The 26,709-nt window shown below is 39.2% G+C and overlaps 1 long non-coding RNA gene across 1 annotated transcript in view; it reads left to right on the top strand.

The window, feature by feature from the left end:
* LOC143671467 (uncharacterized) overlaps positions 1–26,499 on the top strand; it is a 91,917-nt gene extending 65,418 nt beyond the window's left edge. The window contains exon 4 of the long non-coding RNA XR_013169571.1: positions 26,120–26,499. This is a non-coding gene — a long non-coding RNA (uncharacterized LOC143671467). The remainder of the gene's footprint in view (positions 1–26,119) is intronic.
* The last annotated feature ends 210 nt before the right edge of the window (positions 26,500–26,709 follow it).

Raw genomic sequence — 26,709 nt, 5'->3', positions numbered from 1 at the left:
ACAGGACTATATCTGTCTGCACTGTGATATGCTTAGTGATCTTCTGCTGTTTTCATGGCATATAAATATCTTGATTGATTTACTTTGGAAGTTGTTTTCTTTTAGTAGTCTAAGGCATTGTGTTTGCGGGATGGTTGTACAGCAGGGAGCAGGGCACGGGATGGAGCACTCGGTACAGTGATTTGTTTCAGGTCAGGTATAGGGGCAGGTTGGGGATGTTACGCTGATGCTTGTGAATGTGGGTGCCCAGTAGCCAGGGAAGATGTAGCTGTGTGGGTGCACCAGACTGGAGGACATAACCCTGGTGTGCACTGTCTAAGGCATGGGGCCCTTTGTGCTCATGCGTAGAGCTGTGGCAGCAGGTCAGCATTATGCATTTGTGGACTGGGGGCAGATATGGCCTGACTGTGCAGGTTGGCACTTTCTCAGAGCTGGGAAGTGAGGCTGAGGGCTGTGCGCATGCGTGGTTCTAAGACTGCTGTAAAGTGTGGTTTCCAGAGCTGAATGGTGTGATTGGGGGCCTGTGTGCATGTGTGGACTTGGGAGTGCTGTAAACTGATGTGCAAGGTTCAGGGGGGTGGGGTGAGACTGTTCGACACTATGGGATGGGTGGCAGGGGTAGCCTGGGTATGGAAGTTAGTGTCTACAACTTTTATGTGCTGGCAACAGCCTGCAGGGAACAGGGAGGGGGAGGTAGTGCTCTGGAGGGTGCAGTAAAGGTGGGTTGGGCTGCACTTGGGGTGGGGGTGTGGGGCAGGTACAGGCACTGGGGGCTGGTTGTGTGGGGATGCCTGGAGCATGGGGAATGGGACTGGGTGATGGGGCTCAGGTGTGTGGGGTGTGGGGTGAATTGCCAGTCACGGGGCTGCACTGGTGAGTGTAGCGCACCCAAGGAACATGGCCTGGCTGACATCCTAGTCCTGCGCTCCTATTCGTGAACTTGTGCAGGCTCTGTAGCTCAGCACCTCCGCTCCAGGCTCCAGCTTTCTACCTCTTAATTCCCCAGCCTCTGCTACCAGGGCTGCCCCGTGTGGTGCAGAAGGCTCTCCCATGTCAGCCGCAGTCCTGAATCTCCACCTCAGTCACCCTCCTGTCCCTTCTCTAACTTTTCTGTGAAGCAGGGCTAACTAATCTAGAGCTACTCTAGTCAGCCATCTTCCCAGAAGTCCCTCTAGAATGATATTTTTTAAGCTGAGAGTATGGACAGTTGTAATGACCTCTCATAGTTTACAGGTTTTTATTTATAGAGCTGCTTTTTTTTCAATGCTGTGTGGCGGGGTGGTACTGCTTTTCTAATACTAATCTTTCTTATTAGAGTTATAAGTTTGCAGAAAAATTACTCAGAAAGTAGAGTTCCCATATTACCCCCTCCCCCCATTTTCCCGTTATCAACATCTTGGATTAGTGTGGTATATTTGTTATAATTGATGAACAAATATTGATAAATGATTATTAACTAAAGCACACAGTTACATTCAGGTTCATTCCCTGTGCTGTACAGTCCTGTGGGTTTTGACAAATTCGTGGTTCATGTCTCCACCTTAATGCTATCATTCAGAATAGTGCCACTGCTCTGAAACTCCCCTGTCTCCTACCTATTCATCTGTCTCTCCCACTGATCCCCTGGCAACCACTGATCCCTTTATTGTCTCTATAATTTTGCCTTTTCCAGAATGTCATATTGTTGGACTCATACAGTATGTAGCCTTTTTGCTGTTGTATTTATTTTTTCTTGCAGTTTTATTGAGATGTATTCACATACCATCCAAACCATCTGAAGTATACAATTGCTGGCTCACAGTATCATCACATAGTTGTGCATGCATCCCCATGATCAACTTCAGAATGTTTTCATTACTCTAAAAAGAAATAAAAATTAAAAAGAAAAGCCAAATCCTCCCATCCTCCCCATTATTTACCATAGTATTGGTGTACTATATTTTACTGTTTTAGAGTTTTTAAACGCTAACTGTTGTTAAGAGTTTTTAAAATATTAGTTAATTATAGTTCATAGTTTGCAATAGATACATTTTCCCAAAAACCCCTCTATTACTAACTTCTAATAGTGTCATACATTTGTTCTAGTTCAAGAAAGAACTTTATATTTGTAAAGTTTATCATGAACATTGTCTACCACAAGATTCACCATGTTATACATTCCTTTGTTTTTACCTCCAGCTTTCTTTATGGTGATATACATGACTGTAAACTTCCCCTTTCTACCACATTCACATACTATTCAGCACTGTTAATTATTCCCACAATGATGTGCTACTGTCACCTCTGTCCATTTCCAAGCGTTTTAAGTTCATCTTAGTTAAACATTCTGCCCGTATAAAGCAATTGATCCCATTCTTTTTGTTGGTGTGTGTGGTTTTTTTAGAGTAAGCAGGCAGAAAATTTACTAGATATTTAAGTAAGAGGACAAGTGGGCACTCTTGCAAGTAATGAAAGATGGAGGGCTACAGGTAACAGGCAAATGGGCAATGTGGGGCCATTTGCTTTTATAGATTAACTTTACTTATTTCCCCTCCCCTTTCTTGTTCAAGGCTTTTCCTTCTACCCTTCCTTCTCTCTAGGGCAGTGCCTGGTGAGAGGTAGTTTTGCTGGTGATTTTTTTTTTATTTTAAAGGAGAAATATCTATACACATATATGTAAACTTTTTTATTTATAGTGAAATATAACATATATACAGAAAAGCAATAAATTTCCAAGTACATTTTAACAAGTAGTTATAGAACAGATTTTAAAGTTTGGTATGAGTTACAGTTCCACATTTTTTTTTTCTTCTAGCTCCTCCAAGACACTGGAGACCAATTGAAATATCAGTATAATGATTTAGCAGTCATACTCATTTGTTAAATCCTGACTTCTTTGTTACACTCTTCCTTCTCTTTAAATAACATATATACATAAAAACAGTACATTTCAAAGTACATTGCAACAATTAGTTGTAGAACGGATTTCAGAGTGTGGTGTGGGTTACAATACCATAATTTTAGGTTTTTATTCCTGGATATATCTTTTATGATATGTGTCCTGATGGATAAAAGCCTGAGAATTGCCATGCTATTCCATTGTTTTTATGGGATACTCAGGTATGAATTTGGAGCCAGCCACATAACCTTACCCCCAGGCCTGCTAGTCAGCCACCGGGTGGCTTTAGCAACCCCTGGAGAAACTAGGCAAGGGCTCACACTAACTTTGGGTAATTTTCCTCCTTCAAATCTACTTAGGGCTGAATAACTGAGGTCACTCATTTGTTCAATCACTCAACAAACATTTATTGAACTTTTTCACGTACCAAAGCATTACTTTTTAGAAGAAACAGAATTTGAGACTAGTGATGTTTAAAAGATAAGTTGGATCTTGCTTGTTGGAGATGAATGTCTAGTATGAGTGAAGGCAAGGAGGGAAAATAATATTCTTTTGTATGGATATGCCATATTTTGTTTATCCATTCATCAGGTGATGGGCATTTGGGTTGCTTGTACTTATTGGCTGTTATAAATAATGTGACTGTGGACATTCATGATCATAATTTTGGCTTACAGGTTTTTGTGACCTGTATTTTCATTTTGGGTATTTACCAAGTAGTGGAATTACTGGGCCATTGCTGGTCACTCTATGTTTACCTTTTTGAGTAACTGCCAAGCTCTTTTCCAAAGTGGCCGCACCATTGTACACTTCCATCAGCAATGTGTGAATGTTCCCATTTCTCCACATCCTTGCCAACAGTTTGTAATTGTCTTTTTTTCCTAGATGTCCTAGTAGGTATGAAATGGTGTATCAATATTGTTTTTGATTTGTATTTCCCTATTCACTAATGATGTTGAGTATCTTTTCATGTGCTCATTGGCCATTTGTATATCTTCTTTGGAGAAATGTCTGTTCATAACCTTTGCCCGTTTTTTACTGGGTTGCCTTTTAATTGTTGAGTTATAAGAGTTCTTTATATATTCTGGATACTAGACCCTTAGCAGATACTTCAGTTGCAAATATTTTCCTCCCATTCTGTGGTCTTTTGAAGCATACATGATTTTAATTCTGATGAGGTCTAATTTACCTGTGTTTTTCTTTTGTGGCTTGTGGGAATGGTACTGTTTTAAATGAATGGACAGCCCATGCAAATGACCACTGGGGGTCTGTTGGGGGTTAACATGTGGTGGGAGATCTAAGATTGGGTTCACTGAATTATCTTTAATCCTATTATTAGATTTAGATAAAGTTTTAGAATTAGGTTATCACTATCTAGTTGTGAAAATTCTGTTGTTAACATGGTATAGATAGGGGCCTGGATGAGAATGAAGACTGTCACCTCTGGTTCCCCATTTTCAGTGCCCTTGGATTGCAGGAATAGAGTTGAAACCTGCCTATTGGACGAGAGCAAGGACATTTTGTTGCGCTTAAACCCAGCTTTGAATTCAAGGGCTGATTTCTAACTTACTGTTTAACCCTTTTTGATTTGAATCAGAATTCCATTTGAAAATCAAGAGGGACTCTATTTATAAGATTCTAACCAACCTTTTAAATTGGGAAAGTGGTTAAAAATTTAGCGTATAGTTTAAAAACTGTTGACAAATCTTGTTTGGGATTTTGTATTTAAAATGGCCAAGCAGTTTTGAAGATTTTTAGGTGAGTGAGTTCATGGTTGTGATGAGTAGGTCTGTTTTTTTAATTTCTGCAGTTCCCTCTTGAGGCTTTCTTTGCATCTGAGCACTTTGCCTTAGAATCAGAGAATCTTCAACTCTTGGAGTTGGAATCTTAAAAGTCATCTAATCCAATCGCCCACCCCTTTGTCAAATCTATTCTCTAACAATGAGTGGAATGTGGCAGGGAAAATGCCAGTGAGAACCATGAGGGTGGTTTAAGGATGTTATGCCTGCTAAGAAAGGACAGACACTAAAAGAAGGGAGAAAAAAGTAGTGGGGCAAGTGAATGCGTTTGAGCAAGAGCAAAATAAAGGGGGTTTGCAAAGTTGAAGATGGCACTAAGAAAGAAGGCCACCTTCTGAGATTCAGTTGTGTAAAAAGACATTATGTTTCCAAATCCCCACCAGTTACACTGAATCACTCCCTTCTGTGGAGTTCTGTCTTAGGTTATGGAGAGTGGGTGGCCTTGCAGTATGGTTATCTCTGAATATGTCTGTGTGCCCTCTAGACTAGAACCTTGGACTAAAACACCATGGCCTGGCTCATCTGTGTAGCGCTTATAGTGCTGAACACTGGGGACACCTAGCAGGCTATACAGATGGGATTTAGAGTTTGTCAGGCTGGCTCTTGGCTTCCGAAGCTCCAGATTGGAAATCCTTCCCTGGGATCTAACACCTATTATGTCATGGCCTCTTTACTACCCTGAAATGAAAAGTCGAGATAATCTAGCCATGAACCAGCAGCATCATGGGCATCACCTGGGAGGTTGTTAGAAATGCAACACATTGGGCCCCACTCCCAAGCCTGCTGAATCAGAGTCTGTATTTTGACTGGCTCTGTGACCTTGGGCAAGTCACTTAACCTCTCTGAGCCCCGTTGACCTCTTCTGTAAAATGGCAGTAGTAGCAGCTTCTCACTCCCCCAGTTGTAAGAATAGGAGCTGAGCTTGATAGAATGCCTGGTGCTTGATAGAGAGCTGCTGAGATTGGGACTATCAGGCCTCAGGAGATTCTTGTTGGGATTATTTGCATGGGACTTCTAGGAAGAGTCCTAGAAGCTGCTAGGTTACCCATTGGAGGTACTCTAGCTGGCTGCTGATAGGTTTAAATTGTCCTTACTTCTTAAGCCTAGAAGTAGTGACTTCTTGACTCGAATCGGCTGGACTACCCAAATTCAGCTAACTCAATAGTGCAGGGCTCTGTTGTTCTGCAGACCTGTTTGATTTGGTTCACCTGCCTCTTAATCTAGGGTAAAGAGTCAGGTTTCATGGGTGCTGCAGCTCAGCTGTTGCCTGGAATTCAGCCTGAGGAGCCAGTGAGTGGACCTTTGCCCCCCTCTTCCCTTCTGGGGCCTGCCTAGGGATGTCTTTAATCTCCAGGGTCTTTGAGGAGTCTGCCTGAGGCAGAATGGCAGGCTTCCTTGTTAATGATAATTGTAATTGCTAATCATTTGAATAATTTCCTCAGCAAATGTATCTGAATCTGCTTTCAGCTAGGTGTTAGGGGCTGAGGGATGAAAGAGATCTGGCCCCTGTCCTGGAAGAGCTCACAGTCTAATGGGGGGAGACTGAGACTACAAGGCAGTGTGGGGAGCTTTGTCATGGGCAAGCCAGCGGTGACGTGAGAACAAGAAGAGGAGCACGGTTTTCTTCTTTGAGACTTCTCAGAAAGCTTTCTGGAGGAAGTGCCCTCTGATTTGTGTCTTGAACGAGAATCGACCTAGCAGACAAAATCCAGAAAAGGGAGTTCAGCCTGACTAAAGGGAATAACCTGTGTAGAGCAGGAGGGGATAGATGAGTTTGGCTTCACTGTGAGATATAAGGGATAGGGAGCAGAGTGTGATAATCATTGCAATAAAACATGATAATGATAGCAGCTAACAGTAGCATAGCTATTACCATGTGTCAGGCACTGTCTTCAGTATTTTTCAGTTGATTTCTACTGTAAGTGTCACAACAAGAAAGCTAATAGATTTAACAGCTAAAATTTAATGAGCACACCTCATACACCAGGCTGAGTAGTTTCTGTGTTCTGCGTCACTTAATATTCGCTGCTGTGCCTAATTTTCAGATGAAGCAAGTGAGGGTCAGAGAGAATTAAGTCACCAGCCCCAGGCTGCATAGGTGGCAAATAGCTGGAAGCTGAGATTTGAACCCTGAGACTAACCAGTAGGCTACAGAGAGGCAGCTCTCTCATCTCAGCACCCATTGGGTTAAAAATGATCTCACATTAGGCAGGAGTGAATGGACACAAAATTCAGCCTCCTGGAATTCTTTCTGGAATAAGGCAGGTTATATAATAAAAAAAAAAAATACATACCTTAATGAGTCCTGGAGTCAGCAGTGAGATGAAAACTGGTTAGTCCTGGTGAAAATTCTTTCCAGGCAAGAGTTGAGAGAGTTCAGAAAATGTTATGAAGGCAGGTGCTCTGCATTCATGAGAAACTCCAGGGTCCTGCAACATCTTTTCAGAAACACTTAAATTCCTATCTAGCCAGAGTAAACAGAGCATCACAAATTGGGTTCCAATGTCAGGGGTGCACGCTTTGGACAAAAGAGCTCACTCTTTCTTCCAGGCCATCAAATGCCAATTTCCTCCCCAGCAAAGCTTGGGCCGCTTAACCCAGGATGCAGCCAGTTGCACTCCCCCAGGACTTGGGGGACCGCCTCTGTAGGTCTGATTGTGGATGGGGCTTCGGCACCAGTTGCGTATACCCTCCCACCCTGGGGTTCCAGCTGTTCAGTTGTGTGACTATGGGCAAATCCCTTAACCTCTCTGAAACTGACTTTCCCCCATCTGTCATGGGTTGTTGTTAATACTCACCTTTCCTACCTCACCAAGTCTTAGGGGATAAAATGGGGCAATATGCAAGCCAGGGGCTTTGAGAATGCAAAAGCATGAATTAGACATAAAGAAGGATCATTTTTCTCTGTCTCCTGGGCTTGTCTTCTGCAGTGATATTTTAAAACTCATTAAGGGCAAGATTACAGCCTTCTCCTTATGTTTTGGGAACTTGAGGATATGAGTCTCTTAACCCTGAACGGCCATCTTTGTGCTTCTTGTGACCACAGTATAAGGCCTTAGCAGCTGCTTATTTCTTTACCATCGTGATGATTTCATTTCGTAGAGTTTCTGGAGAGTGCTTCACTCCCCTCCTTTGTTGAAAACAGTGGCTCTTGGTTGTCTTCAGAGCTCTTAAATGGTAGCAGAGGCCCCAAGCATGCCGAGAGCATCTCCTTTCACTTGCTTGGTAGAGCACATTAATGGAGGTAATTAATTGGGGTGGGGGGTGTGTTGCTGCTTTGTAAACTGAGGAGAAGTGAGTGAGTCATGGTGCCCAGGCTGACCCCCTCACCTGGGCAGCCTCCGAGGACACCTGCCTCAGATCATTAAAACCCCTTGCCCGATGGACATAGTCTGAAGGTCTCTGCTGGTGGGGGTAAACAAAGCCAAGCATTTACTGGCTGGAGTGCAGGGATGAATAGAATTTGGCTCTTTGGCCAGGCCTGGCCCAGACAGCTGCTCATGCAAAGAGGTTTCAAATGAACGTGTTTCTATTTAGAAAGTGGATGTTTTGATTGAATTTGAAGAAAAGCATGAGGTGGCTCCCCCTTTGGAAAACAAACTAATTATGTACTCATGTGCCGTCGTCTGGTGGGTCAGAAGCCCAGACATGTCCACAACAGCATTGCAGGGAAAGCATTTTCTCCACTGTTGAACGTGAGAGTCTTCTGTTAGAACACAGGTGGTGCTTTTTTCAAAATCACATGGCTGGTGGCTTAAAAGGACCCTTTAGGGACACCTTGAGTACAGTCAGTATGCTTTTAATATTGGGAATTGCCACCCTGTACATTTTTTTTTCTGTTCTCTTAATTTGGATTGGCATGTATTGGATTTTCCCTGGAGTTTGGAAGGTGATTTGCTTTTCTGTGTGCAGTCACAAAGGTTCCCAGGAATATAAGAGCTGGTATACCGAGTGATACCCCAAAGCAGTTATTGGACTGAACCATTTGCATTTCCATTCAGGTCATGCTGTCTCTGCCAAGCTGTTGACTTAGCGCTGTTGTCACTTGGGTGGCTTTGACTCTTGCATTCAAGCTTTAGAAACATCATTGAGTTAACAGGCCACACACCAATTCACCCTTCTCCCTCCCTACTCTTCATCCCCTTTGTGTTAGATGAGGAGGCCTTTCCCTGTTACAAAAAGGTAGTAGGCCTAAGGTTCCATGAGCTCTGTGCCCCTTATGCCACCCCCAATTTAGTCTTTGTGCAGTGCTGCTTTGTTTCCCTCCAAGAATTAAAACTTAATTGATATCTCAAATGGATATTGGTCACAAAGCATTTCACCATCCGATGCTGTCCTGCATCCCATTAGATTAACCCTCTTCTGCAGTTCATTGTAAATAAACATCCCACATCAAAAAAGCTTACCTACCTGAAGTATTGTATTCATTTGGGCTCTACAGTGGGGCTAAAATTCTATGACAATGTCACTGGGTTAATTAATTTAGATTAATGCTCTTGGAGTTCTGTTTTCATTTGCCTACCCTATTTTGCACAGACTGTTGAGTTGGTATTTCCACATGTCTGAATTTATTGGGCTTATCCAGAGTTCTTCCAGAGATGGGTAGTCATCTCAACCCTAGAGCTCTGATTGTAGCATTACAAACTTTCTGAAATGACTCAAATATTGGATCTTGATGGGGTAATTCAGTATAGATGGACTGTATGTTCATAGTAGTCTTCTGAGGAGAGCTTTATTTCCAGAAGAGAGGAAAATATGAATGTTTTTCCAAACATGGAAGAAAAAAATTCCCATAGGGTCAACTGAAAGTACAGTGGAAGCCATTCAGTTCAGACAGAAAGAGCACATTCATGCTGCTACCAAAGGTGCACAAGAGCACACGACAGTGATCTGATATGTACTGGCAGAATCCGGGTTTCAGCAAAGCTCTGTAGTAAATTTAGAGATGGGCATGTTCTTCATGCAAAACAAGCTTCCCCCATTAGCTAGTTTCTGTTAAACCTCAGCTGTGGTCCACAAACAGAATAATTTTATTGCCATTAGAGAAATGTTTTTTCTTTTTCCAGTAGATTAAGCTTGTTATTCACTTATGTAGTGGAAGGACTTGGTGGAGATTTAATGTATACTTAATCAGTGTTCCTGTTTCTATTCCGGAGTGTCCCACCTTCCTGGAGTATCAAATGGAAACCACTTATTCTCCATAGAATGCATATGAATGACCAATATGCAAATGCAGAGATGCTCAACATCATTAGCCATCAGGAAAATACAAATCACAACCACAATGAGAATTAACCACTGTGAAAGACCCTAGAATGGTTGTAATAAAAAAACGTGGGCAATAACAAGTCTTGGTGAGGATGTGGAAAATTGGAATCCTTATACCTGATTGATGGGAATAAAAAATGCTGTAGTCACTGTGGAAAACAGTCTAGGAGTTCCTCAAAAGGTTAAAGTTAGAGTTACTATATGACCCAGCAATGGCACTCATAGGGATATACCCAAGAGCAGTGAGAAAAGGTGTCCACACCACAGCTGGTATGTGACTGTGTACAGAAGAATAATTATTCTGAATATGCCAAGAGGTTTAGACAGTGCAAATGCCCATCAGTGGATGAATGGATAAACAAAAAGCAATATAGCTCAGCAGTGGAATATTATTTATCCATAAAAAGGGATGAAGTACTGATCCATACTACAATGTGGATGAACCTTGAAAACAGTATGAGTCATTAAAGAAGCCATATGCAAAAGTCCACATATTATATAATTCCATTTATATGAAATTCCAGAATTGGGAAATCTGTAGAGACAAAAAGAAGATTAGTTGTTGCTTAGGTCTGGGGGTGGGGAGGTGACAAAGTATACTGAATTTCTTTTTTGTGAAATTAACGTATATACAATAAAGCAAGGAATTTCAAAGCACACCACAACAATTAGTTGTAAAACAGATTTCATAGTTTGATATGGGTTACAATTCCACAATTTTAGGTTTTTACTACTACCTGCTCCAAGACACTAGAGACTAAAAGAAATAGCAATATAATGATTTAGCAGTCATAGTCGTTGGTACCCTACCTTCTCTGTATAACTCCACTATCTTGTTTGATCTTTCTCCCACTTTTAAGGGGTATTTGGGTTATGTCCATTCTAACTTTTTCATATTGAAAGGGACTGTGTATAACATGGAATAGGGGGATGGAACTAATTAATGTTCTGGAGAGGCTGGCCCCTCTGGCTTTCAGGACTTATCTGGCCTAGGAACCCACTTAGAGGTTGTAGGTTTTTGGGAAGTAATCCTAGTGAATGGGACCTCTGTAGAATCTTATATAAAGCCCTAGTTATCCTTTAGGGTTGGCAGAAAAGGTTTTGGTTGGGGTTTGGCAAACTGTGATGGTAGAAATGTCTAGCTGAAGCTTGCATAAGAGTGACCTCTAGGTAGTCTCCACTCTATTTGAACTCAGCCACTGATACTTTTTGAGTTATACTTCTTTTCCCTCTTTTGGTCAAGATCGAATTGTTGATCCCACTGTGTCAGGGCCAGGCTCACTCTTGGGAGTCATATCCCACATGCCAGAGAAAATTTCACCCCTGGATGCCATGTCGCACATAGGGGAGAAGGTAATAATTTCACTTGCAGACTTGGGCTTAGAGAAAGAGAGGCCATATCTGAGCAACAGAAGAGGTCCTCTGGAAGTAACTCTTAGGCATACCTATAGGTAGGCTACGTTTCTCTGCTACATAAATAAGCTTCATAAGAGCAAGCCTCAAGATCAAGGGCTTGGCCTATTGATATGGTGTCTCTAATGTTTGACACAGTATCAGGGGTTTCCCTGATGGTAAAGTTTAATAGTTCCATATATTTTCTCCCATCTCTCAAGGAACTTTGCCAATACTTTTTGATTATCTGCATAATATACTCTGGATGTATCTGTGCATTACATTAAGCTATGCAAGATTAAAGGCCCTCATTCTTATTCTGGGCTCCTTGTGTGTATTTGGATTATTTAAATGACCTATCCAGATAGGTTGAGTTAGATTATGTGCTACAAAAAAATTTGGTTCTGAACAAAATAACCTTTCTTTCTATGGTCTCTTAGAGTAGGTGAAGTTCTAAAATACAGACAGTGTCTTCCTTAACTCTGTATTTTGGATTACCTTAATCCCAACCTGATCGGTTTCATTCTTGTCTCTAACTACCAGGTTATACATATATAGCACAGCCTCTCAAAATCTAGAAATAACAATTACTGCTCCAGACTAAATGTGACTGCTATAAGGGCTTACAATCTAGGCCCCTGTTTTCTTGTAAGTGTTTTCTAAATGAGGCCATACAATATTTGCTCTTTTGTTTCTGGTTTATTTTGCCTCATCAAGTATCCCACAGGTTCATTCACGATGTTGCATGCCTCACACTTTTGTTGCTTTCTGTAGAGCACAATATTTGATCATATATATATATATATATATACCATCATTCGCTGTTCTACTTTTCAGTCAGTGCATCCTTCAGCCACCTCCATCGAATAGGCATCAAGTATAATGTCCAAAGTCAGCAGTTCATCAATAATCCCAATTTTAGACAATTTCATCATTCCCAAGAGAAAAATACAAGGTAAACAGACCCTCACCAAATAGAAAATCCAAACCTCCCCTTAGTTCTTGTCCTGCCCTCCATTATTTACCCCTGGTATTGCTGTGGTACTGTTGATGTTTTCCTGTTTAAGATTAACCCATAGGATGTGATAGCGATTTTCCCCCAAACCCTGAAATTATACACTTTGTACAAGATTCATACTTTTGAAGTACTTTATGCAAGAACTTATTTATATTTGTAGTGTTAATTGGTTAGACACATGGGTCTATACAACACTTTTCAATCATGTTTACCTTCAATATGGCAATATTACTTTTGTACCTACTAATGAACTTCTTCACTTCTTTCTGTTCCCTTACATTTAAGTTCAAGCTCATTAGCTAACAGTTCACCCATCTCTAGCTTCCGTCTATCTCTATGTCCCCTATATTCTGTATTGTAAGCCTCTGACTTTACATTTACCATGGTCATAAAAGTGAAATCAAACCGTATCTGTTCTTTGTGTCTGACTTATTTTGTTTAGCACCATGTCCTCAAGATTCACCCACCTTGTCATGTGCTTCAGAATGGCATTTAATCTTAACTGCTGCAAAATATTCCATCGTAGGTATATACCACATTTTGTTAATCCACTCATCTGTTGATGAGCACTTGGATTGTTTCCACCTTTTCGAGATTGTGAATAATGCTGCTGTGAACATCGATATGCAAATGTCTGTTTGTGTCACTGCTTCCAGCTCTCCTGTTGTCTCTAACTACTGGAAGTGTTAACTACAGACGTGGTATTGCTGGATCATAGGGCAACTCGATATTTAGTTTTCTGAGGAACCACCAGACTGTCTTCCATAGCGCTGTACCATTGTACATTCCCATCAGCAGTGCATAAGTGTCTCAGTTTTTTCACATCCTCGCCAACATTTAGTTGGAGAGTTTGTTTAATAGCAAACTTTTTTTAGCCATCTGTATTTTCTCTTTGGAAAAATGCCTATTAATATCTTCTGCCCACTTTATAATTGAGGTGTTTGCTCTTTTGTTGTTAAGCTGTATGATTTCTTTATGTATACAGATATCAGACCTTTTTCTAATGTGTGATTTCCAAATATTTTCTCCTACTGAGTTGGCAGCCTCATTGCCCTTTTCATCTTACTGCTGCATAATATTCCATCGTGTATATACTCCCACATTTTGTTGATCCACTCATCTGTTGATGGGCATTTGGATAGTTTCCATCTTTTGGCAATTGTGAATAATACTGCTATGAACATCGGTGTGCAAATGTCTGCTGTGTCACTGCTCTCAGCTCTTCTGGGTATATACCAAGTAGAGCTATTGCTGGGTCATAGGGCAACTTGATATTTAGTTTCCTAAGGAACTGCCAAACCATCTTCCATAGCAGCTGCACCGTTATGCATTCCCACCAGCAGTGCATTAGTGTTCCAATTTCTTCACATCTTCTCCAACATTTATAGTTTCTTGTTTGTTTATTAGCTGCCATTCTTATAGGTTTGAGGTGGTATCTCATTGTAGTCTTATTTTTTTTTCACATGGGCAGGCACCGGGAATCGAACCCAGGTCCTCTGGCATGGCAGGCGAGCATTCTTGAACCCAGGTCCTCTGGCATGGCAGGCGAGCATTCTTGCCTGCTGAGCCACCATGGCCCACCCTTTCATTGTAGTCTTGATCTGCAGTTCCATTATAGCTAACAAAAATGTGCATCTCTTCATTTGTTTTTGAGCCGTCTGTATTTGCTCTTCAGAAAAACATCTATTCATATCTTTAGCCTATTTTTATAATTGGGTTGTTTGTTCTTTTGTTGTTGAGTTGTATGATTTCTTTATGTTATACAGAATATCAAACCTTTGTACGATATATGATTTCCAAATATTTTCTCCCTTCGAGTTGGCTGCCTCTTCACATTTTTGACAAAGTTTTTTGAGGTGCAGAAGCATTTGATTTTGAGGAGTTCCCATTTATTTATTTTTTTCTTTTGTTGCTTGTGTTTTGGGTGTAAAGTTAGGAAGCTACCTCCTCTTACTAGGTCTTGAAGATGTTTCTCTACATTTCCTCTCGAAGCTTCATGGTGCTAGTTCTTATGTTTAGGTGTTTGATACAGTTTGAGTCAATTTTTGTGTAAGGTGTAAAGTAAAGGTCCTCTTTCATTGTTTTGGCTATTGATATCCAGTTCTCCCATGCCCATTTATTGAAAAGACTATTTTGTCTCAGTTCAGTGGATATTGAAAAGACTATTTTGTTGCAGTTCAGTGGATTTGGGGGCCTTGTCAAGAATCAGTTGACTGTGGATTTGCTCCTCTGTTTCTTCACTCTCGATTTGATTCCATTGGGCAGTACTTAATATCTTTGTGCCAGTTTCTTGCTGTATTGACCACCATGGCTTTATAATAACTTTTAGTCAGGAAGTGTTAATCCTCCCACTTTGATTTTCTTTTGTAGGATGTTTTTAGCTGTTTGGGGTCTCTTTCCCTTCCAGATGAATTTGGTAACTAGCTTTCCCAAGTCTTCAAAGTAGGTTTTTTGAAGTTTTATTAGGACTGCATTGAACCTGTAGATTGATTTGGGTGGAATTGACATCTTAACTACATTTAACATTCCTATCCATGAGCAGGGAATGTCTTTCCACCTATTTAGATTTTCTTTGATTTCTTTTGGCAATGTTATGTGATTTTCTGTGTGTAAGTCCTTTATGTCCCTAGTTAAGTTTATTTCTTGATTCTTTTAGTTACTATTTTGAATGGAATTTTTTCCTAAACTGATTTCTCAGTAGGTCATTGCTTGTGTATAGAAACATTACTGATTTTTGCACATTAATTTTGTATCCCACTACCTTACTGAATTTATTAGCTCAAGTCACTTTGTCATAGAGTTCTCAGGATTTTTCATGTATAATATCATGCCTTCTGCAAATAATGAAAGTTTTACTTCTTCCTTTCCAATTTGGATGCCTTTCATTTCTTTTTCCTGCCTGATCCCTCTAGTAGAACTTCCAGTACAATGTTGAATAATAATTGTAACAGTGGGCATCCTTGTCTTGTTTCAGAAATTGTAGCCCATTCAGTATTCTAGGGTGAAATAAAATCTTCATCTTTCCTTGGTCAGGGTCTGGGATCTGAACTCTGTCACCTGTCCCCAGACTGAGTTCCAGGAATCCCCTCCCCAACTAGTACCATGATATTTTGACCACTGTGGCTTTATAATAAGCTTTGACATCAGGGAGTGTTAATCCTCCCACTTCATTTTCTTTTTTAGAATGTTTTTAGCTATTTGGGGTCTCTTTCCCTCCCAGGTGAATTTGGTAACTAGCTTTTTCAATTCTTGTAATTAGGTTGTTGTAAATTTGATTGGTACTACATTGAATCTGTAGATCAATTTGGGTAGGTTGAATTCTTAACTACATTTATCCTTCCCGTCCATGAACAGGGAATGTCTTTCCACCTATTTAGATCTACTTTTATTTCTTTTGATAATGTTATATAGTTTTCTGTGTACAGTTCATTTGCAGCCCTAGTTAAATTCATTCCTAGATACTTGATTCTTTTAGTTGCTATTTTGAATGAAATTTTTTCCTTAACTGACTCCTTGGTTAGGTCATTGCTTGTGTATAGAAACGTTACTGATTTCCGTATATTAATTTTTAAAAATATTTTTATTGTCAACAACAAAGAAACATACAAACATTCTTGACATGGTTACAATCAGAGGCTCACAGTATCATCACATAGTTGTGTTATTCATCACCATGATCATTTTTTTTGAACATTTGCATCTCTCCAGCAAAAGAAATAAAAAAGAGAAAAGAACAAACTCATACATGCCATACCCCTTACCCCTCCCTCTCATTGACCACTAGTATTCCCATCTACTCTATTTATTTTAACTTTTGTTCCCCTATTACTTGTTTATTATCCATATTTTTTTACTCATCTATCCATACCCTAGATAAAAGGGGCATTAGACACAAGGTTTTCAGAATATTGCAGTCACATTGTAAAAGCTACATCATTATACAATCATCTCAAGAAACATGGCTACTAGAACAGAACTCTAAAGTTCCTGGTACTTCCCTCTAGCCAGTTTAAAACACCATAAACTAAAAATGGGTTATCTGTATAATGTGTAAATATAACCCCCTGGATAACCTCTTGATTCTGTTTGAAATCTCTCAGTCACTGACACTTTATTTTGCCTCATTTTTCTCTTCCCCCTTTTGGTTGAGAAGGTTTTTTCAATCCCCTGATTCCAAGTCCAGGCTCATCCTAGGATTTCTGTCCCATGTTGCTAGGGAGGTTTACACCCCTGGGAGTCATGTCCCATGTAGAGGGCAGAAGGCAGTGAGTTCACTTGCCGTGTTGGCCGAGAGAGAGGCCACATCTGAGCAACAAAAGAGGTTCTCTGGGAGTGACTCTTAGGACTAATTTTAAGGAGGGTTAGCCTATTCCTTGCAGGGAAATATTTCATAGGGGCAATCACCAAGATCGAGGGCTTGGCCTGTTGATTTGGTTGTCCCCACTGCTTGCGAGAATATAAGGAATTCTCCAAATCAGGAAGTTGAGTTTTTCCCCTTTCTCCCTATTCCCCCAAGGGAACTTTGCAAATACGTCTTTATTCACTGTACATATCACTCTGGGATTTATTGGGACATCACACTTACCTGGACAAACCAACAAAATCTCATGCCCTGTTCAAGGTTCCATGTACTTATGGTGTTCAGTTAAACTGTCTGTATAAGCTAAAATAGGAAATGCACTAGTTAAAATATAAATTTTGTACCAAATAAACCTTTCTTGCTTTAGTCTCACATAGAAGTTGAAGTTTTAAAATATAAATTACCATCTATTTTCAACACCCTGCATGTAATATTGACATTCCTTTGTTCTTCCTTATGCAAAAACATTTTTTAATTTGTACATTTAGTTATTATCATTGTACAGTCTAGGTATTCCTAAATTATACCATCTCAGTCTTTATTGTCTATCTTTCCTTCTGATTTCATGTGTGCCCCCAGCCCTTCTCCCTCTATCATTCTCACGTTCAACTTCATTCAGTGTACTTACATTATCGTGCTACAATCAGGTAATATTGTGCTATCCAGTTCTGAATTTTTACAATCAGTCCTGTTGCACAATCTGTATCCCTTCAGCACCAATTACCCAATCTCTCCCCTATTTCTGTCTCCTGGTAACATATTCTTAACTGAAATTCTCCAAGTTTACTCATTAATGTAGTTCATATCAGTGAGATCATACAGTATCTGTCCTTTTGTTTCTGGCTAATTTCACCCAGCATAATGTCCACAGGGCCCATCCACGTTATTAATTGCTTCATGACTTTATTCTGTTTTACAGCTGCATGATATTCCACCGTATGTATATACCACAGCTTGTTTAACCACTCATCTGTTGATGAATATTTGGGCTGTTTCCATCTCTTGGCAATTGTAAATAATCTGCTTATAAACATTGGTGCGCAAATGTATGTTTGTGTCCTTGCCCTCATGTCCTCTGAGTAGATACCTAGCAATGGGCAATTCTATGCTTAGCTTCCTGAGGAACCGCTAAACTGCCTTCCACAGTGGTTGTACCATTTTACATTCCCACCGACAGCAGATCAGTGTGCCTCTTTCTCCACATCTTCTCCAGCACTTGTCGTTTTCTGTTTTTCTGATAATGGCCATTCTAGTGCATATCAGTGATATCTCATTGTGGTTTTGATTTGCATTTCCCTAATAGACAGTGAAGTTGAACATTTTTTCACTTGCCTTTTAGCCATTTGTATTTCCTCTTCTGAGAAGTGTCTGCTCATGTCTTTTGCCCATTTTTAATTGGGTTATTTGTCTTTTTTTGTTGAGTTGAAGAATCAATATATATTCTGGATACTAGACCCTTATCTGATATGTGTTTTCCAAATATTGTCTCCCATTGGGTGGCTGCCTTTTTACTTTGTTGATATAGTTCTTTGATGCACAAAAGTGTTTAATTTTGAGGAGTTCCCATTTATCTATTTTTTTCTTCGATGCTCATGCTTTGGGTGTAAGAGCTAGGAAACCACCTCCTATTACAAGTTTTGTAAGATATTTTCCTACATTTTCTTCTAAAAGTTTTATGGTTTTAGTGCTAATGTTCAGGTCTTTGATCCATTTTGAGTTAATTTTTGTATAAGTTGTGAGATATGGATCCTCTTTCATTCTTTTGCATATGCATATCCAGTTCTCCAAGCAACATTTATTGAACAGACTGCTCTGTCCCAGGTGAGTTGGCTTGACTGCCTTATCAAAGAGCAGTTCTCCGTAATGAGAGGGTCTATATATATCTGAACACTGTATTGTATTCCACTGTAAGTACCATGCTGTTTTGACCACTGTAGCTTCAAAATACACCATAAAGTCGGGTAGTGTGAGATCGCCAACTTCATTTTTCTTTCTCAAGATATTTTTAACTATTCTGGGCACCCTGCCCTTCCAAATAAATTTGGTTATTGGTTTTTCTATTTCTGCAAGTAAATTTTTGGTATTTTAATTGGTATTGCATTTAACCTATAAATCAGTTTGGGTAGAATTGACATCTTAACTATATTTAGTCTTCCAATCCATCAATACAGTATGCCCTTCCATTTATTTAGGTCTTCTGTGATTTCTTTTAGCAATTTCTTGTGGTTTTCTTTGTATAGGTCTTTTGTATCCTTAGTTAAATTTATTCCTACATATTTTATTCTTTTTGTTGCAATTGTAAGTGGAATTTTTTTCTTGATTTCCCCTTAATGAGCAATGAGATTGCTCATTACTAGTATATAGAAACCCTACAGATTTTGGAGTGTTGATCTTGTACCCTGCCACTTTGCTATTTACTCATTTATTAGTTCTAGTAGTTTTGCTGTTGATTTTTTTGGGGTTTTGACATATAGTATCATATCATCTGCAAATAGTGGGAGTTTTTACTTCTTCGTTTCCAACTTTGATGCCTTGTATTTCTTTTTCTTGTCTATATTGCTCTGGCTAGAACTTCCATCACAATGTTGAATAACAGTGGTGACAGTGGACATCCTTTTCTGTTCCTGATCTTAGGGGGGAAAGCTTTCAGTCTTTCCCCATTGAGGATGATGTTAGCGGTGAGTTTTTTATATATTTCCTTTATCATGTTGAGGAAATTTCCTTCTATTACTATCCTTTGAAATGTTTTCATCAAGAAAGGATGTTGAATTTTGTCAAATGCCTTTTCTTCATCAATTGAGGTGATCATGTAGTTTGTAGTATATGTTGATATACTGTATTACAATATTTGATTTTCTTATGTTGAATCATCCTTGCATAGCTGGAATAAATCCCACTTGGTTGTGATGTATAATTATTTTATTTTGCTTATGAATTCGATTTGCAAGAATTTTGTTGAGGATTTTTGCATCTGTATTCATTAGAGAGATTGGTCTGTAATTTTCTTTTCCTGTAGTATCTTTGTCGGGCTTTGGTATGAGCCTGATGTTGGCTTCATAGAATGAATTAGGTAGCCTTCCTTCCTCTTCAATTTTTCTGAAGAGTTTATGTAGGATTGGTACTAATTCTTTCTTGAATGCTTGGTAGAATTCACATGTGAAGCCATCTGGTCCTGGACTTTTCTTTTTGAGGAGCTTCTTGATGGCTGATTGAATCTCTTTACTTGTGATTGGTTTGTTGAGGTCATATATTTCTTCTGGAGTCAATGTTGGTTGTTCATATCTTTCTGGGAAGTTTCCCATTTCATCGATGTTGTCTAGTTTATTAACATAAAGCTGTTCATAATATGCTCTCATCATCTCCTTTATTTCTGCGAGGTCAGTGGTTATGTCTTCTCTTCCATTTCTGATTTTATTTATTTGCATCCTCTCTCTTTTTCTTGTTGTTAACCTTGCTAAGGGTCCATCAGTTTTATTAATTTTCTTAAAGATCCAACTTCTGGTTTTGTACATTTCTCAATTGTTTTCAATTAGGTTTTTTTCTGTTCTCATCTTCATTATTTCTTTCCATTGGCTTGCTGTGTGGTTAGTTTGCTGTTCTTTCTCTAGTTCTTCCAAGTGAATAGTTACTTCCTTGATTTTTGCTATTCTTTTTTGTTATAGGCATTTAAGACAATAAATTTTCCTCTCAGCACTGCCTTTGCTGCATGCCATATATTTTGATATGTTGTGTTTTCATTTTCATTTGTCTCTCAAGACAGATTTACTGATTTCTCTTGTACCTTCTTCCTTAGCTCACTGGTTGTGATGTTTAGCCTCCATATATTTGTGAATTTTCTGGCCCTTTGCTGTTATTGATTTCCAACTTCATTCCTTTATGATCTGAGAAAGTGTTTTGTATGATTTCAGTCTTTTAAAATTTATTGAGATTTGCTTTGTGACCCAGCACATGGTCTGTACTTGAGAATGATCCATGAGCACTTGAGAAAAAGGTGTATCCTGTTGTTGTGGGGCATAATGTTCTATAAATGTCATTATGTCTAGTTCTTTTATTATATTATTCAAATTCTGTGTTTCTTTATTGATCCTCTGTCTAGATGTTCTATCCATTGTTGAGAGTGGGAAATTGAAGTCTCCAACTATTGTGGTATAGATGTCTATTTCTCTTTTCAGTGTTTGCCTCATTTATTTTGGAGCACTCTGACTGGGTGCATAAATATTTATGATTGTTATGTCTTCTTGTTGAATTGTTCCCTTTAGAAGTGTATAGTGTCCTTCTTTGTCTTTTAATTGTTTTAAATTTGAAGTCTAATTTGTCAGATATTAGTATAGCTATTCCTGCTTTTTTCTAATTGCTGTTTGCATGAAATATCTTTTCCAAACCTTTCACTTTCAACCTATGTTTGTCCTTGGGTCTAAACTGGGTCTCCTGTGGACAGCACATAGATGGGTCCTGTTTGTGAATTCATTCTGCCAGTCTGTCTTTTGATTGGGGAATTTAATCTATTAACATTTATTGTTATTACTGTAAAAGCTGTACTTTCTTCTACCGTTTTGCCTTTTGGATTTTATATGTCATATCTAATTTTTTTCCCTCTATTTACCTTTACTGATAGTCTTCATTTCTACACTCTTCTCCACACCTCTCTCTCCTGTCTTTTCTGATGTTCCTCTAGTGTTCCCTTTTGTATTTCTTACAGAGCCAGTCTCTTGGTCACAAATTCTGTTAGTGATTTTTTAGTCTGAAAATGTTTTAGTTTCCCCCTCATTTTTGAAGGATAATTTTGCTGGATATAGAATTCTTGGTTGGAAGTTTTTCTCTTTTAGAATCTTAAATGTATCATACCACTGTCTTCTTGCCTCCATGATTTCTGCTGAGAAATCTACACATGTTCTTCTTGGGCTTCCCTTATATGCACTTAATTTTACAACCTGTCACCTTGCTGAATTTGTTTATTAGCTCAAATAACTTTGTTGTAGTTTTCTCAGGATTTTCCAAGTATAATATTGTGTCATCTGCAAATAATGGAAGTTTGTTCTTCCTTTCCAATGTGGATGCTTTTTATTTCTTTTTCCTGCCTGATCACTCTAGCTGGAAGATGTAGTACAGTGTTGAATAATAGTGGTGACAGAGGACATCCTTATCTCATTCCTGATCTTAGGAGAAAGGTTTTCTGTCTCTTACCATTGAGTATGATGCTGGCTGTGGGTTTTTCATATATGCCCTTTATCATATTGAGGAAGTTACCTTTGATTCCTACCTTTTGAAAGAGTTTTTAACAGAAAAAGATGTTGAAGTTTGTCAAATGCTTTTTCAGCATTAATTGATATTATCATGTGATTTTTATTTTTCTATTTATTAACGTGCTGCATTATATTAATTGATTTTCTCTTATTGAACCACCTTACATTCCTATTACATACCCTCCTTGGTCGTGGTGTTTAATTCTTTTAACATGTCGTGGATTCAGTTTGCTAGTATTATGTTAAGAATTTTTGCTTCTGTGTTCATTAGGGAGATTGGCCTGTAGTTTTCCTTTCTTGTAGCATCTTTACGACTTTAGTATTAGAATGATGTTAACTTCATAAAATGAATTGGGTAGTGTTTCTTTTTCCTCATTTTTTTTAGAAAAGTTTTAGCAGGATTGGTGTTAGTTCTTTTTGGAATGTTTGATAAAATTCCCCTGTGAAGCCATCTGGTCCTAGGCTTAAGATTTTTGATGCCTGATTGTATCTCTTTACTTATGATTGGTTTGTTGAGATCTGCTATTTCTTCTTGAGTCAGTGTAACTTTTTCATGTATTTCTATGAATTTGTCCATTTCATCTAAGTTGTCTAGTTTGTGGCATGTAATTGTTCATAATAGCCTCTTATGATTTTTTTATTTCTTCACGGTCCATGATAATGACCCCCCTCTCATTTCTTATTTTGCTTATTTGTATCCTCTTTCTTTTTTTCTTTGTCAGCCTTGTGAGTTGTCCATCAGTTTTATTGATTTTCCAAAGAACTCACTTTTGGTTTTATTGATTCTTTCTTTTGTTTTACTGTTCTCCCATTCACTTAACTGTACTTTAATTTTTGTTATTTCTTGTTTTCTATTTGCTTTGGGATTAGTTTACTATTCTTTCTCTAGTTCCTCCAGGTAAGCAATTAAGTCCTTCATTTTTGTTCTTTTTTTTTGTATGCTGTATGGCGGGGTCACATTTCATTCTTTTTCCATGTGAACATCCTGTTATTGCAGCACCATTTGTTGAATTTTTGTTTTTGTTTGCTTGTTAGTTTGCTTGTTTGCTTGTTTTGGGATGTGCATGGGCTGGGATTTGAACCCGGGTTTCCTGTATGGTAGGTGAGGTATCTACCACTGAACTGCCTTTGTACTCCCTTCTTTCTCCTTTTTTATATAGGCATTTAGGGAAATAAATTTTCCTCTCAGCACTGCCTTTGCCATATCCTGTATGTTCCGATATGCTGGATTCTCATCTTCATTCATCTCCAGATACTTAATAATTTCTCCAACAATCTCTGCTTTGACCCATTGGTCATTTAAGAGTGCGTTACTTAATCTCCATATATTTGTGAATGTTCTTGTTCTTTGTTGGTGATTGATTTCCAGTTTCATTCCATTGTGATCAGAGAAATTGCTTTGAATAATTTCAACCCATTTAAATTTATAAAGACCTTTTTGTTGCCCAGGATATAATCTATCCTGGGGAACGTTCCACGAACACTAGAAAAGAATGTATATCTTGGCGGTTTGGGGTGTATTGACCTATGTATTTCTGTTAGGACGAATTCATTTATCAAGTTGTTTAAGTTCTCTGTTTCCTAGTTGGTTTTCTGTCTGGTTGTTCTGTCTATAGAGAATAGTGGTGTGTTGAAGTCTTGTACTATTATTGTTGAAATGTCTATCAGTGCCTTCAGTTTTGGCAGTGTTTGCCTCATTTATTTTGGAATTCCTTGATTGGGAGCATAAACATTTATGATTGTTATTTCTTCTTGTGAATTATATCTTGTATTTATATATACTGTCCTTCTTTGTCTCTTATGATGTCTTTACATTTAAAGTTTATTTTTTCTAATATTAATATAGCTGTTCCTGCTTTGTTTTGGTTACAGCTTGGGTGGAACATCTTTTTCCTTCCTTTCATTTTCAGTTTATTTGTATCCTTGGATCTAAGATGGGTCTCTTGCAAGCAGCATATAGCTGAATCATATTTCTTAATCCATTCTGCCAATCTGTGTCTTTTAATTGGTAAGTTTGGTCCATTAACATTCAAAGTTATTATTGCAAAGGTGTTTCTTGAGTCCACCATCTTATCCTTTGGATTTATTTGTCAGATTTATATGTTCTTTTCCCTTTCTGTCTTTTTATCCTTTAAGTTACCCTTGCTGGCATTCTTCAATTTCGTGCCCTCCCCCTGACCTCCCTCTCCTGCCTTTTTCTTTTTTTTTGCAGCCAACAGAACTGTTTGTATGGCCAGTTTCTTGTTGATACATCCTCTCATCATTTGTTTATCTGTGAAAATTTTAATCTGTTCCTCATGTTTGAAGGACAGTTTGCCTGAGCACAGAATTCTTTGCTGGTAGTCTTTCTCTTTCAGGATCTTAAATATGTCATACCACTGCCTTCTCACCTCCATAGTGTTTGTTGTGTAGTCTGAACTCAGTCTTATGTGAACCTGCTCCATGGGTGCTGGGTGCAGGTTAGGCAGGCCTTGGAGTGCAGGAGCAGGGCATGGTGTAGGTGACACAGAGACAGTGTGGAATGGGAAGCAGATCGAACGGGTTCTTTGGACGTGTGGGAGCTGATTCATGAGCAGGATGCAGGTGGGCACATTGAGTATGGGGGTCATGGGGATCAGGGTGTGGGGTTTGGGGCACAGAGATTGGGGTACAGGGAAGGCAGGGTGTGGGTGCTTGTGTTGGGGGGAGGGGACTCTGGGGTCTGTGATGCAGATGCTTGTGTGTTCAGGGGCAGGGCACAGGTTGTGGGGCGTGGGTTGGGGTTGTGTTTGTGTGTGTGCATTTTATGGGCAGGGCCCTGGCACAGGTACAGGTGTGCGGGGGGTGGGGTGGGCAGGGGTACACATGAGTTCTGGGGGTGGAGGGCTGTATGGCACAGATGTGCATGGGGGTAACTGCTGGGTGTGGGAGTGGGGCACTTCTTCTGGGTTGTGGGACAAGGGGGTGCGCATGCATGTGGCAGGGGCGGACCGAGGCTGTAGTGGATGTATGTGCAGGGTACAGGTGTTGGGTGGAGGTATCAAGCAGTTGGGGTGCAGATGTATGGGTGCTGGTGATGACACGGTTGAGCATGTGCATGTGTCTTAGGGTCGGGGCACTAGTGTGCTCTTCAGCAGAGCTGGAGAGTGGGGTGCACATACGCATGGGATGAGGGGTAGATGGGTTACAGGAATTGAGGAATCAGGGCCCAGATGCTTGGGTGCTGAGGTGGGCAGGATGCGGATGTGCATGTGCGTGAAACTGGGGGAATGAGGGTGAATTTCTTTTTGAGTTGATGAAAATGTTCTAAAATTGAGGGTTGTGATGGTTGCACAACCTTGTGACTATATGAAAGGCCATTGGATGGTGTGCTTTAAATGGGCGAATTGTATGATATGTGAATTATATCTCAAAACTTAAAAAATTTGAAACTGTGATTTGGACTTAGAGAAACAGTCTTTTATCCAGCATGTTCAGGATCTTAAGAAAAACTAAAATAAGCCCATCACAAGGTAGCGTAAAAGATTTTCCTTGAAATGGGTGTTCAAGAATTTACACGTTTGAGTGGCTCAGTATTTCTGGTACTTTTCTTTGGTCTGCATTCAGATGAAAGCAAATCAGCCCTTATTTGTTTTCCAGGCAGTGCTCAAAATAAGATTTTTGATGCTGTTAAATTCTAGTGGTTTCTTATGTTTGTAAGCTGTCTTGTTTATTTGTTAAATTATGGCATAGGAACAAGTTTGTGGGCTGAACTTTTCTGTCTTCACAACAAACGTTTTCTCTGAATTGTAATCGGGTTTGTCAAGCTCTAATCTCGCAATAAGAGACACTAAGACTTCCATACCAAGATGTATAATTATAAAACAAACTAAATATTTCCTTCTGAAAGATTTTAATTACCTGTACTTGTGTTTCTGAAGATTAGGTCATTGGAAATATCATGCTCCTCTTTCCTATAGCACTAATTTCTTCTTGCTCAAAAAAAAAAAAAAATGAGAAGTCCCTTCTCCTGGTACAGAAACCAAAGGGAGAGGTGGACCCATACAATGATTAATTCCTTGAATAATAGTGACTAATAATTTTGAGTTCTTATTTTGTACTATGCATTGTCCTAAATGATTTAGACAAATAATTGTTTCATCTTTACAGTCTAGGATGTGAATTTTAGCCTCATCTTTCTAGGTGGTGAAATAGAAGCACAAGACTGAAACACACAAAGTCACACATCTACCAAGTCTTGAACCTGAGATTTAAATACAAGTCTACGTGATGCCAGATAAGTGCCCTTAACTGCAGTGTTACCATGTCCCTTAGCCTTTCACAGTACTTAGTCTTTTCTGTTGTTTTGTTTTGTTTTTAGATGGGGAGGACCCTCCATGCTGAAATCAGTGATTCTTAGCCAGGGGTGATTGTGCTTCACAGGGAATATTTGGAAATGTCTAGGGACATTTTGGTTTCACTATTGAGAGTGGGTGTGGGGAATGCTACTGGCTTCTAGGGGATAGAGGCCAAGGATGCTGCTTAACAGGACAGGAAGAGAGTCAGTAATAGTGCTGGACTGAGCCTCATCAGAGCCTGAGGCAAAAGGGAAAATCAGCAATATTGATTTTGTCTTTATTTACAATTTTAATATTTTGTTCATCAAGGATTTGTAGCATTCTCTTTTGTTTTAAAAATATATCAAAATTCATTTACATTAATTACTGAGTTTTTTGGTGTCTCTTATATTTTGCACCCAAGGCGAGTGTCTCACTTGCTACACCCTAGACCTG

This window comes from Tamandua tetradactyla, chromosome X (assembly GCF_023851605.1).
Source record: "Tamandua tetradactyla isolate mTamTet1 chromosome X, mTamTet1.pri, whole genome shotgun sequence".
Lineage (NCBI taxonomy): Eukaryota > Metazoa > Chordata > Mammalia > Pilosa > Myrmecophagidae > Tamandua > Tamandua tetradactyla.
This window is presented reverse-complemented; position numbering and strand designations above follow the sequence as displayed.